This window comes from Acanthaster planci, linkage group LG11 (assembly GCF_054643075.1).
Source record: "Acanthaster planci isolate LZ-2023a linkage group LG11, COTS_SCS, whole genome shotgun sequence".
NCBI lineage: Eukaryota > Metazoa > Echinodermata > Asteroidea > Valvatida > Acanthasteridae > Acanthaster > Acanthaster planci.
The window spans coordinates 11,192,618-11,212,672 of NC_141787.1; the positions used below are offsets into that span (position 1 = coordinate 11,192,618).

The 20,055-nt window shown below is 43.4% G+C and overlaps 1 protein-coding gene across 1 annotated transcript in view; it reads left to right on the forward strand.

Moving 5' to 3' along the window:
* LOC110984815 (uncharacterized) overlaps positions 1–20,055 on the forward strand; it is a 339,182-nt gene that overhangs the window by 282,169 nt on the left and 36,958 nt on the right. The window lies entirely within an intron of this gene.

Genomic DNA, 20,055 nt, shown 5'->3' on the forward strand with positions numbered 1-20,055 from the left:
CTACCAAAGTCGCTGACACAACAACAGTGGTGGGTACAACTGCGGCAGATGTTACTTCTAGAGAGATAAAAACGACCAAGGCTGAACTAACAACTGCAGCTGTTGAGACAACAACAGTGGTAGAAACAACTGTGGATGATGTCACTGCTACAGAGACGCAGACAACCACGGCTGAACCACCAACTGCAGCGGTTGAGACAACAACAGTGGTAGAAACAACTGTGGAGGATGTCACTAACACACATTCAACAACTGGTGCTCAGCAAACTACCAAAGTCGCTGAGACAACAACAGTGGTGGGTACAACTGCGGCTGATATTACTTCTAGAGAGATACAAACGACCAAGTCTGAAAGAACAACTACAGCTGTTGAGACAACAACAGTGGTAGAAACAACAGTGGCTGATGTCACTACCCCACTGACAAAAACTGGAGCGCAGCAAACTCCTTTAGCTCCTGAGACAACAACAGGGGTACAAACAACTGTGGATGATGTCACTAAAACATATTCAACAACTGGTGCGCAGCAAACTACCAAAGTCGCTGAGATAACAACAGTGGTGGGTACAACTGCGGCTGATGTTACTTCTAGAGAGATAAAAACGACCAAGTCTGAACTAACAACTGCAGCTGTTGAGACAACAACAGTGGTAGAAACAACTGTGGATGATGTCACTGCTATAGAGACGCAGACAACCACGGCTGAACCACCAACTGCAGCGGTTGAGACAACACTAGTGGTAGAAACAACAGTGGCTGATGTCACTACCCCACTGACAAAAACTGGAGCACAGCAAACTACCAAAGTCGCTGAGACAATGCCAGTGGTGGGTACAACTGCAGCAGATGTTACTTCTAGAGAGAAACCAACCACCAAGGCTGAACCAACAACTGCAGCTGTTAAGACAACAACAGTGGTACAAACAACTGTGGTTGATGTCACTGCTACACGGACAACAACCAGTGCACAGCAAACTCCTTTAGCTCCTGAGACAACAACAGGGGTACAAACAACTGTGGATGATGTCACTAAAACATATTCAACAACTGGTGTGCAGCAAACTACCAAAGTCGCTGAGATAACAACAGTGGTGGGTACAACTGCGGCTGATGTTACTTCTAGAGAGATAAAAACGACCAAGTCTGAACTAACAACTGCAGCTGTTGAGACAACAACAGTGGTAGAAACAACTGGGGCTGATGTCACTACCCCACAGACAAAAACTGGTGCGCAGCAAACTACCAAAGTCGCTGAGACAACGCCAGTGGTGGGTACAGCTTCGGCTGATGTTACTTCTAGAGAGATACCAACCACAAAGGCTGAACCAACAACTGCAGCTGTTGAGACAACAACAGTGGTAGAAACAACTGTGGATGATGTCACTACCCCACAGACAAGGTCTGGGGCGCAGAAAACTACCAAAGCTGCTGAGACAACACCAGTGGTGGGTACAACTGCGGCTGATGTTACTTCTATGGAGTTACAAATGACCACGGCTGAACCAACAACTGCAGCTGTTGAGAACACAACAGTGGTAGAAACAACTGTGGATGATGTCACTGCTACACGGATAACAACCAGTGCCCAGCAAACTCCTTCAGCTCCTGAGACAACAACAACGGTAGAAACAACTGTGGCTGATGTCACTACCCCACAGACAACTGGTGTGCAGCAAACTACCAAAGTCGCTGACACAACAACAGTGGTGGGTACAACTGCGGCAGATGTTACTTCTAAAGAGATAAAAACGACCAAGGCTGAACTAATAACTGCAGCTGTTGAGACACCAACAGTGGTAGAAACAACTGTGGATGATGTCACTGCTACAAAGACGCAGACAACCACGGCTGAACCACCAACTGCAGCGGTTGAGACAACAACAGTGGTAGAAACAACTGTGGATGATGTCACTAAAACACATTCAACAACTGGTGCTCAGCAAACTACCAAAGTCGCTGAGACAACAACAGTGGTGGGTACAACTGCGGCTGATATTACTTCTAGAGAGATACAAACGACCACGGCTGAACGAACAACTACAGCTGTTGAGACAACAACAGTGGTAGAAACAACTGTGGATGATGTCACTGCTATAGAGACGCAGAACACCACGGCTGAACCACCAACTGCAGCGGTTGAGACAACTACGGTGGTAGAAACAACTGTGGATGACGTTACTACCGCACATACAACAACTGGTGCGCAGCAAATCACCAAAGCTACTGAGACAACAGCGCTGGATACAACAGTGGCTGAGGTCACTTCTATACAGTCAGAAACAACCACGGCTAAACCAGCTACTGCAGCAGTTGAGACAACAACAATGGTAGAAACAACTGTGGTTGATGTCACTACCCCACAGACAAAAACTGGTGTGCAGCAAACCACCAAAGTCACTGAGACAACGCCAGTGGTGGGTACAACTGCGGCTGATGTTACTTCTAGAGAGAAACCAACCACCAAGGCTGAACCAACAACTGCAGCTGTTGAGACAACAACAGTGGTAGAAACAACTGTGGATGATGTAACTGCTATAGAGACGCAGACAACCACGGCTGAACCACCAACTGCAGCGGTTGAGACAACAACAGTGGTAGAAACGATTGGGGCTGATGTCACTACCCCACAGACAACGACTGGGGCACAGAAAACTACCAAAGCTGCTGAGACAACACCAGTGGTGGGTACAACTGTGGCTGATGTTACTTTTAGAGAGTTACAAACGACCTTGGCTGAACCAACAACTGCAGCTGTTGAGACAACAACAGTGGTAGAAACAACTGTGGATGATGTCACTGCTACACGGATAACAACCAGTGCACAGCAAACTCCTTCAGCTCCTGAGACAACAACAACGGTAGAAACAACTGTGGCTGATGTCACTACCCCACAGACAACTGGTGCACAGAAAACTACCAAAGTCGCTGACACAACAACAGTGGTGGGTACAACTGCTGCAGATGTTACTTCTAGCGAGATACAAACGACCAAGGCTGAACTAACAATTGCAGCTGTTGAGACAACAACAGTGGTAGAAACAACTGTGGATGATGTCACTAAAACACATTCAACAACTGGTGCTCAGCAAACTACCAAAGTCGCTGAGACAACAACAGTGGTGGGTACAACTGCGGCTGATATTACTTCTAGAGAGATACAAACGACCACGGCTGAACGAACAACTACAGCTGTTGAGACAACAACAGTGGTAGAAACAACTGTGGATGATGTCACTGCTATAGAGACGCAGAACACCACGGCTGAACCACTAACTGCAGCGGTTGAGACAACTACGGTGGTAGAAACAACTGTGGATGACGTTACTACCGCACATACAACAACTGGTGCGCAGCAAATCACCAAAGCTACTGAGACAACAGCGCTGGATACAACAGTGGCTGAGGTCACTTCTATACAGTCAGAAACAACCACGGCTAAACCAGCTACTGCAGCAGTTGAGACAACAACAATGGTAGAAACAACTGTGGTTGATGTCACTACCCCACAGACAAAAACTGGTGTGCAGCAAACCACCAAAGTCACTGAGACAACGCCAGTGGTGGGTACAACTGCGGCTGATGTTACTTCTAGAGAGAAACCAACCACCAAGGCTGAACCAACAACTGCAGCTGTTGAGACAACAACAGTGGTAGAAACAACTGTGGATGATGTAACTGCTATAGAGACGCAGACAACCACGGCTGAACCACCAACTGCAGCGGTTGAGACAACAACAGTGGTAGAAACGATTGGGGCTGATGTCACTACCCCACAGACAACGACTGGGGCACAGAAAACTACCAAAGCTGCTGAGACAACACCAGTGGTGGGTACAACTGTGGCTGATGTTACTTTTAGAGAGTTACAAACGACCTTGGCTGAACCAACAACTGCAGCTGTTGAGACATCAACAGTGGAAGAAACAACTGTGGATGATGTCACTGCTACATGGACAACAACCAGTGCACAGCAAACTCCTTCAGCTCCTGAGACAACAACAACAGTAGAAACAACTGTGGCTGATGTCACTACCCCACTGACAAAAACTGGATCGCAGAAAACTACCAAAGTCGCTGACACAGCAACAGTGGTGGGTACAACTGCGGCAGATGTTACTTCTAGCGAGATACAAACGACCAAAGCTGAACTTACAATTGCAGCTGTTGAGACAACAACAGTGGTAGAAACAACTGTGGATGATGTCACTAAAACACATTCAACAACTGGTGCTCAGCAAACTACCAAAGTCGCTGAGACAACAACAGTGGTGGGTACAACTGCGGCTGATATTACTTCTAGAGAGATACAAACGACCACGGCTGAACGAACAACTACAGCTGTTGAGACAACAACAGTGGTAGAAACAACTGTGGATGATGTCACTGCTATAGAGACGCAGACAACCACGGCTGAACCACCAACTGCAGCGGTTGAGACAACTACGGTGGTAGAAACAACTGTGGATGACGTTACTACCGCACATACAACAACTGGTGCGCAGCAAATCACCAAAGCTACTGAGACAACAGCGCTGGATACAACAGTGGCTGAGGTCACTTCTATACAGTCAGAAACAACCACGGCTAAACCAACTACTGCAGCAGTTGAGACAACAACAATGGTAGAAACAACTGTGGTTGATGTCACTACCCCACAGACAAAAACTGGTGTGCAGCAAACTACCAAAGTCACTGAGACAACGCCACTGGTGGGTACAACTGCGGCTGATGTTACTTCTAGAGAGAAACCAACCACCAAGGCTGAACCAACAACTGCAGCTGTTGAGACAACAACAGTGGTAGAAACAACTGTGGATGATGTCACTGCTATAGAGACGCAGACAACCACGGCTGAACCACCAACTGCAGCGGTTGAGACAACAACAGTAGTAGAAACGATTGGGGCTGATGTCACTACCCCACAGACAACGACTGGGGCACAGAAAACTACCAAAGCTGCTGAGACAACACCAGTGGTGGGTACAACTGTGGCTGATGTTACTTTTAGAGAGTTACAAACGACCTTGGCTGAACCAACAACTGCAGCTGTTGAGACATCAACAGTGGAAGAAACAACTGTGGATGATGTCACTGCTACATGGACAACAACCAGTGCACAGCAAACTCCTTCAGCTCCTGAGACAACAACAACGGTAGAAACAACTGTGGCTGATGTCACTACCCCACTGACAAAAACTGGATCGCAGCAAACTACCAAAGTCGCTGAGACAACGCCAGTGGTGGGTACAACTGCAGCTGATGTTACTTCTAGAGAGATACCAACCACCAAGGCTAAACCAACAACTGCAGCTGTTGAGAAAACAACAGTGGTAGAAACAACTGTGGATGATGTCACTGCCACCCGGACAACAACCAGTGCACAGCAAACTCCTTTAGCTCCTGAGACAACAACAGGGGTACAAACAACTCTGGATGATGTCACTAAAACACATTCAACAACTGGTGCGCAGCAAACTACCAAAGTCGCTGAGATAACAACAGTGGTGGGTACAACTGCGGCTGATGTTACTTCTAGAGAAATAAAAACGACCAAGGCTGAACTAACAACTGCAGCTGTTGAGACAACAACAGTGGTAGAAACAACTGTGGATGATGTCACTGCTATAGAAACGCAGACAACCACGGCTGAACCACCAACTGCAGCGGTTGAGACAACAACAGTGGTAGAAACAACTGTGGATGATGTCACTGCTATAGAAACGCAGACAACCACGGCTGAACCACCAACTGCAGCGGTTGAGACAACAACAGTGGTAGAAACAACTGTGGATGATGTCACTAAAACACATTCAACAACTGGTGCTCAGGAAACTACCAAAGTCGCTGAGACAACAACAGTGGTGGGTACAACTGCGGCTGATATTACTTCTAGAGAGATACAAACGACCAAGTCTGAACGAACAACTACAGCTGTTGAGACAACAACAGTGGTAGAAACAACAGTGGCTGATGTCACTACCCCACTGACAAAAACTGGAGTGCAGCAAACTACCAAAGTCGCTGAGACAATGCCAATGGTGGGTACAACTGCAGCTGATGTTACTTCTAGAGAGATACCAACCACCAAGGCTGAACCAACAACTGCAGCTGTTGAGACAACAACAGTGGTAGAAACAACTGTGGATGATGTCACTGCTACACGGACAACAACCAGTGCACAGCAAACTCCTTTAGCTCCTGAGACAACAACAGGGGTACAAACAACCGTGGATGATGTCACTAAAACATATTCAACAACTGGTGCGCAGCAAACTACCAAAGTCGCTGAGATAACAACAGTGGTGGGTACAACTGCGGCTGATGTTACTTCTAGAGAGATACAAACGACCAAGTCTGAACTAACAACTGCAGCTGTTGAGACAACAACAGTGGTAGAAATAACTGTGGATGATGTCACTGCTACAAGGATAACAACCAGTGCACAGCAAACTCCTTCAGCTCCTGAGACAACAACAACGGTAGAAACAACTGTGGCTGATGTCACTACCCCACAGACAACTGGTGCCCAGCAAACTACCAAAGTCGCTGACACAACAACAGTGGTGGGTACAACTGCGGCGGATGTTACTTCTAGCGAGATACAAACGACCAAGGCTGAACTAACAACTGCAGCTGTTGAGACAACAACAGTGGTAGAAACAACTGTGGATGATGTCACTGCTATAGAAACGCAGACAACCATGGCTGAACCACCAACTGCAGCGGTTGAGACAACAACAGTGGTGGAAACAACTGTGGATGATGTCACTAAAACACATTCAACAACTGGTCCTCAGCAAACTACCAAAGTCGCTGAGACAACAACAGTGGTGGGTACAACTGCGGCTGATATTACTTCTAGAGAGATACAAACGACCACGGCTGAACGAACAACTACAGCTGTTGAGACAACAACAGTGGTAGAAACAACTGTGGCTGATGTCACTACCCCACAGACAAAAACTGGTGTGCAGCAAACTACCAAAGTCGCTGAGACAACGCCAGTGGTGGGTACAACTGCGGCTGATGTTACTTCTAGAGAGAAACCAACCACCAAGGCTGAACCAACAACTGCAGCTGTTGAGACAACAACAGTGGTAGAAACAACTGTGGCTGAGGTCACTGCTATAGAGACGCAGACAACCACGGCTGAACCACCAACTGCAGCGGTTGAGACAACAACAGTGGTAGTAACGATTGGGGCTGATGTCACTACCCCACAGACAACGACTGGGGCACAGAAAACTGCCAAAGCTGCTGAGACAACACCAGTGGAGGGTACAACTGTGGCTGATGTTACTTTTAGAGAGTTACAAACGACCACGGCGGAAACAACAACTGCAGCTGTTGAGACAACAACAGTGGTAGTAACGATTGGGGCTGATGTCACTACCCCACAGATAACAACTGGGGCGCAGAAAACTACGAAAGTTGCTGAGACAACAACAGTACTGGATACAACAGTGGCTGATGTCACTTCTATACAGTCACAAACAACCACGGCTAAACCATCAACTGCAGCTGTTCAGACAACAACAGTGGATGAAACAACTGTGGATGATGTCACTGCTACACGGACAACAACCAGTGCACAGCAAACTCCTTTAGCTCCTGAGACAACAACAGCGGTAGAAACAACTGTGGATGATGTCACTAAAACACATTCAACAACTGGTGCGCAGCAAACTACCAAAGTCGCTGAGACAACAACAGTGGTGGGTACAACTGCGGCTGATGTTACTTCTAGAGAGATACAAACGACCAAGTCTGAACTAACAACTGCAGCTGTTGAGACAACAACAATCGTAGAAACGACTGGGGCTGATGTCACTACCCCACAGACAACAACTGGGGCGCAGAAAACTACCAAAGTTGCTGAGACAACACCAGTGGTAGGTACAACTGCGGCTGATGTTACTTCTAGAGAGATACCAACCACCAAGGCTGAACCAACAACTGCTGCAGTTGAGAGAACAACAGTGCTAGAAACAACTGTGACTGATATCATTACCCCACAGACAACAACTGGTATGCAACAAATTACCAAAGCTGCTGAAACAACAACAGTGGTAGAGACAACTGTGGCTGACGTCACTTCTATAGATATGCAAAGTACCACGACTGAACCACCAACTGCAGCGGTTGAGACAACAACAGTGGTAGAAACGGCTGTGGCTGATGTCACTACCGCACTGACAAAAACTGCGGTGCAGCAAACTACTGAAGCCGCTGAGACAACAACAGTTGTAGACACAACTTTGGAAGAACATACTGCTACACCGACACAAACAACCAGATCCCAGCCAACTACTGCAGCTGCTGATACGGTTGAAAAGACAATTTTAGTTGATTTCACTACTAGACAGACGCAAACAACCACAGCCCAGCCAGTTACTCAAGCTATTGAAACGAAAACTTTGGTAGAGACAACTGTGGCTAATGGAACTACCACAGGTACACAAACAACGACAGCGCAAACAACAACTGCATCCACCGAGACAACAAATGTAGTAAAGACTACTCTGGCTGCTTTAACTACTACACAGACATCAAGAACCACAACACAACCAAGTACTGCAGCTGCTGAGACTACTGCAGTGGCAGAGACAACTGTAGCTGCTTTAACTACTGCAAAGACACAAACAACCAGAGCCCAACCAATTACCTCAGTTACTAAGACAACAACAGTGGTAGAGACCACTGTGGCAGATCTAATTACCACACAGACACAACCAACCCCATTCCAGCTTATTACTGCAGCTTCTGAGACAACAACAGTCGTAGAGACGACTGTTGCTGATGTCACTACTATAAAGACACAAATGTCCACAGGAAAACCAATAACTGCAGCTGCTGAGACAACAATGGTTGACAGAAGTGTAGCTGTAACAGGGATTACAACTGCAGCAGAGACAACACGGGGTGATGGTACACCAGACGTAGATACCCTGACTGTCAAAGAAACAACCGAACCTTCATATCTTTCAATGGGCATTGTTACAGTAACAGATTTTTCAGTTGCAGAAACATCCTTAGCAGCCGGAACCACACCATCAGTGCCAGAAATCACCCCTGCTCCGCAGATAACAGTGTCTGGCTTCTACACACAGGAAACTCGGACTACTCGCGAAGCAGCCACAACAAAAGAAGGTATGCTGGTTGTTAATAATTATTTTGGGGGATTTTGGACACATCGAGTGAATCTTTGTGATACTCTGTCCCTGTACGATTGTTTACCTTGCTTTTAAAAATTTTCATTTTCAAGTTTAAGTACTGATTCATTCTTGGACAGGCCCTTTAGTATTGGAAATTTTAGAATAGTGATATCATCCTCAAGGATGTATGAATTTTGCCCAGATAAACTATTCAGGATTTCAGTAATCCCACATATGCAACGAGTATAACGTTGCTTGTTTATTTCTGCAGATATCTTAATCAACCACTTAACTCATAATTGCCAATTTTGAAGCTTTCCGAGACTGCTACAGCAATTAATGTTTTAATGAAACTCATTAATTAAAAATTAATTATAATTTGTACTAACCATGTCCAAATACTCATGTAATGAGAGTCATTTCAGGTACTGCAGTTAAACTCCTATTTCTTTTTAAGTAATGTCGCTCGTTCATTTCAGCAGACGTCTTAAACACAATTGCCAATTTTAAAGCTTTCTGGGACTGCCAGAGTAATTATTTTTTTTATGAAAACAATTAATTAGAAAATCACCAATCATTTCTACTAACCATGTCCAAACAATCATGCGATGACATTCATTTCCACTACAAGTTACCTTTGTTATACTCTCTTTACAAGTGGCATTTTAACAAGCATTTTGCTTTGAACTTTACATTACATAACTTTTGAGAAGGTTAACTACTACACTCGCGGTATTGTTTCCCGAAATGCTTTAAAACTGGAACGGAAAACGTGAAAAGTTTATTCTTATTCATCAAATTAGTCTTTAATAGGGGCAAATGGATCGTAAATACTGTGTTACATGTATGTTTCAGCAAGAAGCGTTGAATCACGGACCATGATCCGCCGAATTCAGCGAGTTTTAGGCTACACAAATTTGCACACGTACTGAGTGCCACGTACATTCGTGTCATGCGTGATGGCAGCTGTTTCATATGAAATGTAGCTAAGGATTTCTCTGAAATAACGGTACCAGACGAAAATATATTCATGGTACGAGTCCAGCCCATTCCCAACGTTATTTGTGAAATTGAATCGAGATAATAGTAACAGAGTCGGCTAAACTACTGACTTTATCCTCCTGCTTTTTACGTGAATAATAATGCTGCACTGACTAGTCGTGTCATGTCCTCCAGCCTGGCAAGACCAAAAAGGGGAAACAACTTACTGGACATGCAACGGCAAAACTCTTGTTTATTACAAAAACTCCGCATACAACTTTCCGCACTGTTGGCACGTCAGAACAACTATTGCTTCCGCGCCTACACAAAAAGTATGACAAGAGCGCCTACTAATCCACGTGACCTATAGTAGGTATAAAATATCACAAAGCACGGCGTTTACCAATGTAAAGTGTTTCACATTCATTTACCAAATCATTTACCAAAAATAAAGCCGACAGTAGGTACCGTAGTCGGACTACTGACGTGCTGGGTATTATTCCATAAATTGGCTTTATTGTTTGTGAATAACACTAAAAACGCACTTTACGATGGACTGATACCAACCATAGGTCAGCTGCTTTAGTGGGCGCAATTAGTATATTGCCCGGTACTGGGAACTAGCCAAATCCCTCCCGCACGCGGCCTACCAAAAAGCCCTCGGCAGCCCAGAATAGAAACCAATTTCTGGTGTGCATACAAATTGCCAGAAGATAAAAGTATGTTTTCCGGTAAATTTTGGCAAAAGAGCAACCAATTTAACACCCGTGCGTTCGAATTGCAACCATTTTCCTCTCATGAATTACTGTGTTTCAGTTTTGCGAGAAAAAGAATGGCACAGAGGTTTAAATGGCTGCTTGTTTGCCGAAACTGACCGGTAATACCTTTATAAAGAAGCAAGTTAGGGCGCTCAGCTGAAATCCCTCCACCGACGGCATGAAAATAATCGAATGGAAACCAAAAGGCTATATTACAATCTGTTACAATAGTTGACGTTTTGACACAACTTCAGAAAGCCTGAAACAAAAGCTTGAAAGTTCTCGTGAAATTTTTCAAAGTACTAAAGGTGGGAAGGTTTTCAGCTTTGCTGTTTTCGTTAGCTTTTGTTTCTCTCGTCCCTCCTGGACGTGCTTGCATATTGCCCAAAACTCATCACAGATTACGTTATATCCCACTCACTATCAATCGTCTGCCCTGCGGGCGAATTAATCATTTAGCGCTTCGGGAATGAATGACGAAGACATGAATTCAGTTCACGAGAGCTCATTTTTGAAAGCTAGATCTACTTTCCATCATAATGTTTCACAGAGACGTACAACGAGCCTTTTGCGAATTAAATTTAAATGAAATTTAGTACACTGATGGTACAAACGCATGAAACACATTAGTACAATCATGTGACGATTTGAATTCCCCAGACTATAAGGGCACTTATGCTATACCGAGCGATTTACGACAAGGTTTTAAAAAGTGACCATCATGTCTGAAATGGACTGAATCTTTACTCCCAAATCATCCTTTGATAACCGTGTATTGGTGCAAGACGTTTCTTATGTCACTTGGCAAGTGCGTGCCCCGAATTAGACTGTATCCCGTCCCGCGCGTAGTATATAGACGTCCTACGTACGTAGGGACTAGTAGAGAGTAATGATTCCAGAGGAATCCTGCCAGTTTTATGTTAAGTAAATTAGCATATAACAGTTCACACAAGAGTTGAGTGCGTCTGGCGGACTGTTAGCTACTACCAACCGTAAAAAGAGTTGTGCTCAATAGAAAAAGGGGAAAATAATTTAATTGAAAATGATAAAGTCAAGAGTTTATGATATCAACGTGGATTATTTATGTTCATGTTCTATCTCAGATATGTTCAAGGGTTTCCGGTTCATCGTAGTGCAATGAATCCTGCGCGGAAGTAAAGAATGCGTGCTCTCTGCGTTGGAGAGGTGTTAATTTTAATTACAGGTTTTGCCCTTAGCGTCTTTCCATTAGAACTTGCTCAGAGACTTTAGGTTTACATCTCCTCGACACAAAACACATCTTGAAATAGTTCGCGGTACCCGCTGCTCAGTGGTCGAGTGGCCGCACTAGTAAGCAGGAATTGATCGTAGGTTCAAGTCCCACAGAAAACTTGTGAATTTTTTCACAGGCTCTCGGACTGGCACTAAGAATAGTTTTAATCAGTGCACGTCAGGTAAGGGCAAATTCCATACTTAAGAGAATGCGTGTGTTTATTAAGTACTCACTGTGTGGTCGCCTCTTCAGTGACAGTCACATCCGCAACTCTGCAAAAACAAAATTGCAGAAACATTCATTTAAAATCTTGTTTGTATTCGCTGAATGTATCACCAAAGGCTTACGGTTATGTCTGCAATTATTTAAAGCAAATCCGTAGGTTTAACGTTAACCAAATTTTCGAACAAAGTGAAAGACGAATGGTTTCTCGAAAATTGTCCGTTACAATGTAGTCGGGTGCCTGGATTAACAAGCGCTCGGTAACGCGATATCAAATTGGAAAACAAGCAGGGGCTACCGTCCTGTGGCCAGCGCTAGCGCTTCGTTCGTCGCCCAGAGCCTGAACTGGGTGCTGGCGCGGGGACCCTAGTGATTGTGCATGCCCTGTTACCGTGAGGTTAATATTTAAATTTTGGGGCTCGCAAATGGCAATGTCTCGACACGGTCAAATTGCCGGCTATATGATAAAAACATGGCCTTTGTACCACACGTGTCTTTTAGCAATAATTTTCAAATTAATAGTTATCTTGATCAGTTTTGGGATTATAAATAAATAAAGTGTAGTGAGAATATTTTCCACTTGGAGGAAGAAAAAGAAAAGTATCGAATTGATAACTACCGGTAATGTAACACATTGAGCTAGCTGGCGCGGCTGGCAGAACTTTACTCCCAACGCTCTGCGTGCCGTCAGCTGTGACGTATTTCCTTCACTAAACTCTGTGAAAGGCGACCAGCCCTTCCCCTCAGCGGGCGTTGAGCGACGAGCGAACGCTGGCGCATGCGGTTGGTCATTGTGTAAGGTAAAACTGTGTCCCGCGTGGTAAATAAATGACCGGCAAATAAATGACCCGACAGCTCCCGGTAACGTTAGAAGTCTATCACCCAGACTGTGTATTTCAACTGTTTTCATACAGCTTTCAGCCAGACGTCGTATTTTTTTCTGGAGTGATTACGGCAAAACACTGCGACTGTTATACGCGGGTATCCATGGCGACCGAGTCGTGCGTGCAGAAGTTGTACTCATTGTCATCATACGAGTTTAATGTGCTCGAGTCCGGTGACTTCCTCTGCAAATTGGCCGTGGCAGCTACAAACTCATGCAAGACTTCAAAGACTGCTACCCTGTAGAAACATATTTCGATTGATTTTACATCTTCCCAGAACGTTTATGGTATCCACAAAGAAGATAAAATGACGTATTTTCCTCCAAGTATTGAACAAGTACATTTCTTTTGAACTAAAAAACGGGAACCAACTGGTTCAATTTGTTAACCATAGTTCGACTACATAATTCTTATCAAACGCAGCCTAGTCGACAATGGACTAGATTGGACTTCTTTAGTCGACCATTCACAACCAACCTCGAGGTAGGTCGCGTCGTTGGTTGCCTTTTAATTTTAAGTGTAATAGCAGAAGTGCAAAGAAGACCAGTTATAAGATTTTGTGGAAAACAGTATTTCATTACAGTATACAATCATTTTCAAATTTCTTTGGCTATTTTGTCCCTCTTACAGCCACCCTTTCTCCCCATAGGCGTAAATTAGGCCTACCTGACAACAATTTACTAGAGTCGTTCGCACTCCAACTCCACTGCCCATGCAAACCAACCACCAGTAAACAATTATTCCTTGGTCGAACCATAGAGCCAGGAAAAGTGCTCTATGGTCGAACTTGTCTTTCTACCGGTATGCAGGCAGAAAGGGTCCCTTACAAGATATTGGTTGTCAGGTTTCTGTTGGCGCAGGGGTGGATTTTGGGATTTTTCGGGGGTGTCAGGCCAGAGATTTCTGTGTAAAGGGGAAAACAATTCTGAAAATTTACTTGACATCAACGAAATGTCGTGTTGTTTTTACAGCTACTTTATTATTTTAAATTATATACATGTATTCCTTTTTTTAGCTTTTGGTGCCATAACAAGGGGGATTGATCCCCAGTCACGCCATCAGCGCCCTTGTCGTCTTGTTGACAGATAACATGTCGCCAGCGTCTGAGAACGGTGCCAACTGCATGTGAGCTTTATCCAACCATTAGACTACGCATAAGAGCGGGAGGGGTTTTAAGCGTCAACATCGGGGCTGAATTTTCAACCGGCAGTAGGCGTATCGATTCTTTAGTTGTCTCTATTTGATTAGAATCTCCATGCAAGAATGGCGCGGGTCCCTTGTCATCACCCAGCGGCGTGTCCAACTCTTACCGTGTGGGGGGAGTGAATGCCGCTTCGGGCTTATTCAACATGATTTTAGGGAATAAAAATTATCAAACGCCTTACTCAAGGTTCCGGCACCCTTGATTTTATTCATGGTGTTGTTTTCTTAGGGTTTTGGCGCTTCAATTTGATAAATAAAATATTAATATTAATGTTTGAATAAAAAAAAATTCCGTCGGGGGAAGTTGGATACTGTCATCACAGAATGCAAGCTGGAGAAAAATACAAGTCATGCAGTTGTCACCTTGTGCCAGAGGATAATATCCAGCTGAAAGGCCTGTAATACTTTCTTCACTTCGTGAAACTAGGCAACCAGTGTGTAAAGCAAACAGTCGTTTGAATGGAACAAACCCCAAAGCTTGGCGTTTGTACCTCTCCGAGTGGATTTAGTATCGAACTTCTACCAAGGTAATGGATAGGGGCTACTTGTATTGTAAAGGTGTGAGGCATCCTTGGCTTTCCCGCTTTGGTGTTTTTTCAGGAAAAAGATACTCACTGATGATAACGTTTGCATTTTCGCTTGTGTAAGTGCGAATACACAAGCCAAATCTATTCAGAGGTGCATATATAGGGAAAATTTCAATGACTAAATAATGATGCAAAAGTTTCCTATGGGCCCAATAGGCCTATGGAACTGCAAACTCAGTTTTCTCGATGTAATAATTTCTGGCGTTTGCGACTATTTCCCATAGACCTTGTGTGTCAGCGTCTCCAATAATTAGTAAACAGTCCGCGGGTGAGATGCCAGGATAGAGTTGCCACGTTCTACCAGGCGAGGCTAACTACAAAAGAGCCCACTGTAGCTGCGGGGGCGCTATTACCAAATAACGACCTTTTATCAATACATATTGTTAAATTAAAGCCATGGTGCGTTCCGCACGTTTTGTATTTTCTGTTGTGCATTTACTTATCCAGTCCACCTATCTTTTTGAACACTCACCCACCATTAATTAAGAGTCTTGGTGATGCCAAGAAGCAATTTGCCATTCTCACTGCAGACGTAAACAGTCAAGAGATTTTCGGTGATACGTTTAATCAGGTTTATCTAAAAAAATACAAACCTGGTGCTAAGGAAAGATATAGACCTACGGTACATGTGATAGGTTGTACAAGAACGTACTCCTTGAAATGCGTTATTTGGTGTAAATCTCTTGTGCAACGTTTCTGAAATGTCCCCTACTGACAGTGGCGGCCATGGCCGTGGAAAATGGGGAACTGACACCATAGGCCTATATCACTACATGTATATGGGGGCGATGTTCATGATACAGACATACATCTGTAATTATGTATAACATCGTGCAGAATGTAACATCATAACAGCATGTTTATAGCTTTTTTATTGTAAAATATTATTGGTGGTTGGGAAGTCTAAAAGGTCGGGGATGATGCAATAGCCCATCATCCCCTGATCAAGGGGGGGTGTATACTCCCGTCCCCGTACCTACTTATTCTGCCCGATAGGCCTAAACCTGAAGTCCCAAAGAAGTTTAATCTGGGCGTATGCCCACACCTAAACTGTTGTCGAACCTCCCGTAAAGTGCATTCCAATGAAGATTTGAAATCCTTGAAGGAAACAGTGAAAAGATTTTTCCTTTCCTCTTGATTCAACACTCCATGAATAAGGGCGCGCTAAAGATGCCGTAAGGAGCTTATTCTTGTTTGCTCAACAGTTTCGTTTTTCTCCACAACATACTAAGAGGTTACTGAAAATAAGAAACTGTGTGGCCCTTGAAAATTCGTGTCAATCCCCTTCATCTGAAAGCCACTTTACAACTTGGCAACAATTCCTTCGATTTTAGTGTGATCTAAATGTGCAGCTTCGCTCCAACATTTACATCAGTGCAGGGTTCGTCTGGTAAACTCACGAATTTTCTACACCCCACATGTTTTGCTTATTTGCAGCGTGAGAGGTTCACTTATTTGGTTACCAGCACATCTTTTCTGCTTTATTGGGCACAGCCAAGTAACTTTGCAAATATGCCCAAATCTATGAGAGTCCAAAACAGCAAAAATTAATAAAGTTTATAATAAACATTCAGTAACCTACGGTAAGAGCGCCTCGGAGTTCAAAGGATTGAGTTTGTTTCAGACTTTTGTCTCTAGTTTGCAAACGAAGTTTGATTTCTCATACGTTTGGTTAATCTGAAGATTGATAACTTGTGTGTAGATTTGTTGTCTTGTCTTTCATCCTTTGATTTCGATTTCTTATCCTTTGGTTTCTAAATTTTTTCTTTTGTTTTGTCCGTTTCTTGGTTTTGACTTTCTGATTTTTGTAAATTTGCCCTTTTGTTGTGCTTAATCCGTTGTTTGATTTTGAATATCTTTTTGTGAATTTGTTCCGTCACCACTTGACTTTGTTTATATACAATTTTGTTCTCTAGGTGTTTTGTAATTTGTTAATGTTTGTCTTTTCACAACAATATTCCGTGGCTGTTGTTTTTTCCTTTATATATTTCTGAATGATTGTTATATATTTTATTCGTTTTGGCCGTTTTGGCCGCCCATTATAATTAAGCAAAAACTCTGGATATCTTTATCGAGATTATTTTGATTAACTTCTCAGTGATACATAAACCCTTTTGTCCGCAACGGTCTTCAACACTTGTAATTATGCGGACTAACTTCACGTACAGGCCTGTTGATCAATATGCATGGCCCTTGACGATTATTCACAACAGCTTGTTGTCAAACTTATGAATGCTAGGGACCCAAGGTTTTTAACGTTTCAAAGTTCTCCAGTCCCATTTTATATGGTTTAATCTTTTAGTGTCGGACGTTTTCCCTTGATGTAAGTTTCCACTGTGATGGTTTGGGGGAAAAAATAATCCAACATCACGGTAAATCAGCATGTCCGATCTAGCAGGCCTATGACTCAAAAAGGGTTACCACATTTTCACAACGTGGACATGATCTGCAAAATGCGTAGCGGCCTACCCCTTTAATTAAGAATTTAGTTGTTGGACTCATTTAAAAATATACTTAGTAGTCTACTCGTAGTATTCTTCTCATTAAGTAATTCTAATGCCGGCTTTTGTCTAAAAAAATGAACACAATAAACTTCATCTCCGTTCTTTGAAAAATGTTCTACTGAATTATTTCATGATCACTTTTGTGAGCGTTTAGAGGGAATTGCTGCGTTCAGTCGTGAGTCGGTACAAATTCAGAGAACTAATTTGAAAATACAAATAATGAACCAATCAAAAAAAAGTGTTTGCGTTTTCTTCACGCAGGGCATAGGTGAGTAGATTTGCAACATGTCTAATGTTGCGATGAACACTCATGTTTTATGTATGTTGTGAAATCGACTTGAGGATAATAACCAACAATTATTTGCCGAGTATTTCAGGCCTCAAACCAAGTTATAAACCTGCTATACGCACGCGTGGTGTATCAACCTTGCATAATATAGACTTATGTAACAGGGTGGGTCGCAATTCTGGACAAGTGTCCGGGTTTTAAGAAGATAAGTTGTACCTTTTGTCAAGCATTCAAACATGACGGAGACGCTACATATGAATGCCGGGTGTGTCCACCGAAGTTGTGTGTACCTTAGCACCACACAATAGGGAAGGACAAAAGCAAGGGATTGAACTCACGGTTTGAGGCTATTATGTGAATCATAGCCGTCCACGGCATCATGCACTCAGCTTGTGCTCCACCACATCGATCGACCGCCATTGAAGATTCACTTGCCCTAGGCTGGTTACATTTCACACTTCTGTATCAGAATTCAGCGCGGATCTGTTACACTTTCAGCAGTAAAAAAAATCCACCCGTTGACTGGGCAAATCATTCGGAACCTTAAGTGGAACTGAAAGCAGATGAGACGAGTGACGATGAACTTACTTTTGATGGATGGGACGAGATGCTTCGATTTTTGATGAAATTTTGGATTATCTATAGCATACATGGCCACCCCCAGAATCGCTGGCTACTATGTCGCGTTGAATGGGAGTCATTGTAAGAGCTAAAATAACTTTTACAGGTACACCACTCCGTCCAACATGCCGCTGAGAATTCGACTACAAAGTGGAAATGTCGTGATGTTGCTTTCCATTACGAAATCATCAGGGTCGGGAATTTCTGCGTTATATGGCTGACATGACTTGTTTTTATCAGCGCCGTATTATTAAAGACTATCAGTGACTTCTTATCTTGAACTCCTCGGTGGACAGTGGGATGGGCCTGAAAGCTGTTAGCTCATCGAAAATAAGCCTGCAAGGAAATTGGACAGCACAACTACCCAACGCTTGACAAATTATTACTTGTGGCACCGTACCAATGTGCAGCCGTTTCACTTCCAGAGCTTGCCCTATGGGATAAACCGTGTTTGCTGCGTTGAGAGCCAATCGGTGTCGATTGCTACTCTCGTTCGATTAGTGCCGGGCACGCATGTTCACGAGACGTGGGCCCTGTTAGATTAGGATGTTGATTTCAATCAACATAGACTCAGATCCGTCTAGATTATTTCCAGGGACTGTGATTGCTTTATCTTGCAGAATTTAAGAAAGAAAGGTTGACTATACTACTTTTGCTTTAGGAACAGTGACAGAGAAGGCAGTGATGCATTAATTAGTTGTTGGTTGATTGCTTATGGGGATAAAAAGGTTAAAGATTTGGATTTTCATGTATAGGACAACTTAGGTATATGAAAATTCTTAAAAGGTAATGTTACTCTCGGTTTAGTGAGAAACTGCAGCTTAGGGTTTCTTTTTCATACATACACACAGTTATTTTTAGTGCAACTCCTATTGATAGAGATTTTTTTCTAGTTTCTTTTGGATAGGCCATTTAATTTGGGACCAAACAGTGCAGCAGGAATTACTTGCCATCTTCAATAATTAAATAATTAGTTTTATTTACTTCAAAAGTCTCATTACTTTTTTATTTTACGTGGAGTCGTTGGGTTAGAAATTTACACTGGGTAATTTTCTGCGATATGCAGGAATTCTTTCTTTTTGCTTTTGTAGAGAAAAGAAAATATGCTTTAACTTTAGAGGAGCAGCTAGGAGTTTTGTAGGAAACTATAGATGAGTGGCCCATGGTAAAGCGAGCTCACTCCAGCAGCAGTGAGGTATAACTGTAGTTCATAGAGAACTTGCAGATAGATTTCAGATCTAATGTTGAAGTGTTATGTTGCAGACACCTGTTAGGCCCTTGGAAAAACACAGTCAAGGTCCACATTTTCCCTAAAGAAGTGCAGATTTAAGGTATAGGATCGTCCTTCACTTACACTAACCCCTGATCCTAAATCTTAGAATCTCCATTTCTGCCAGGGTGGATAAGTGACCAGGGTTTTGTTTTTGCAGGTCTCCGTGTTTTGCTTCATTTCATTCAGCCAGCAGAAGGTTTAGTGTAATTTGATCAGTCAGGTGTAAATAAATTTAGTGTAGTCACAGAGATAGGACAGTGGGACTGAGCTCGTTTCACTACAGGCTACTTTGCTTTAGGGCTTGTCTGAAGTCTGTCCCGTCTGTC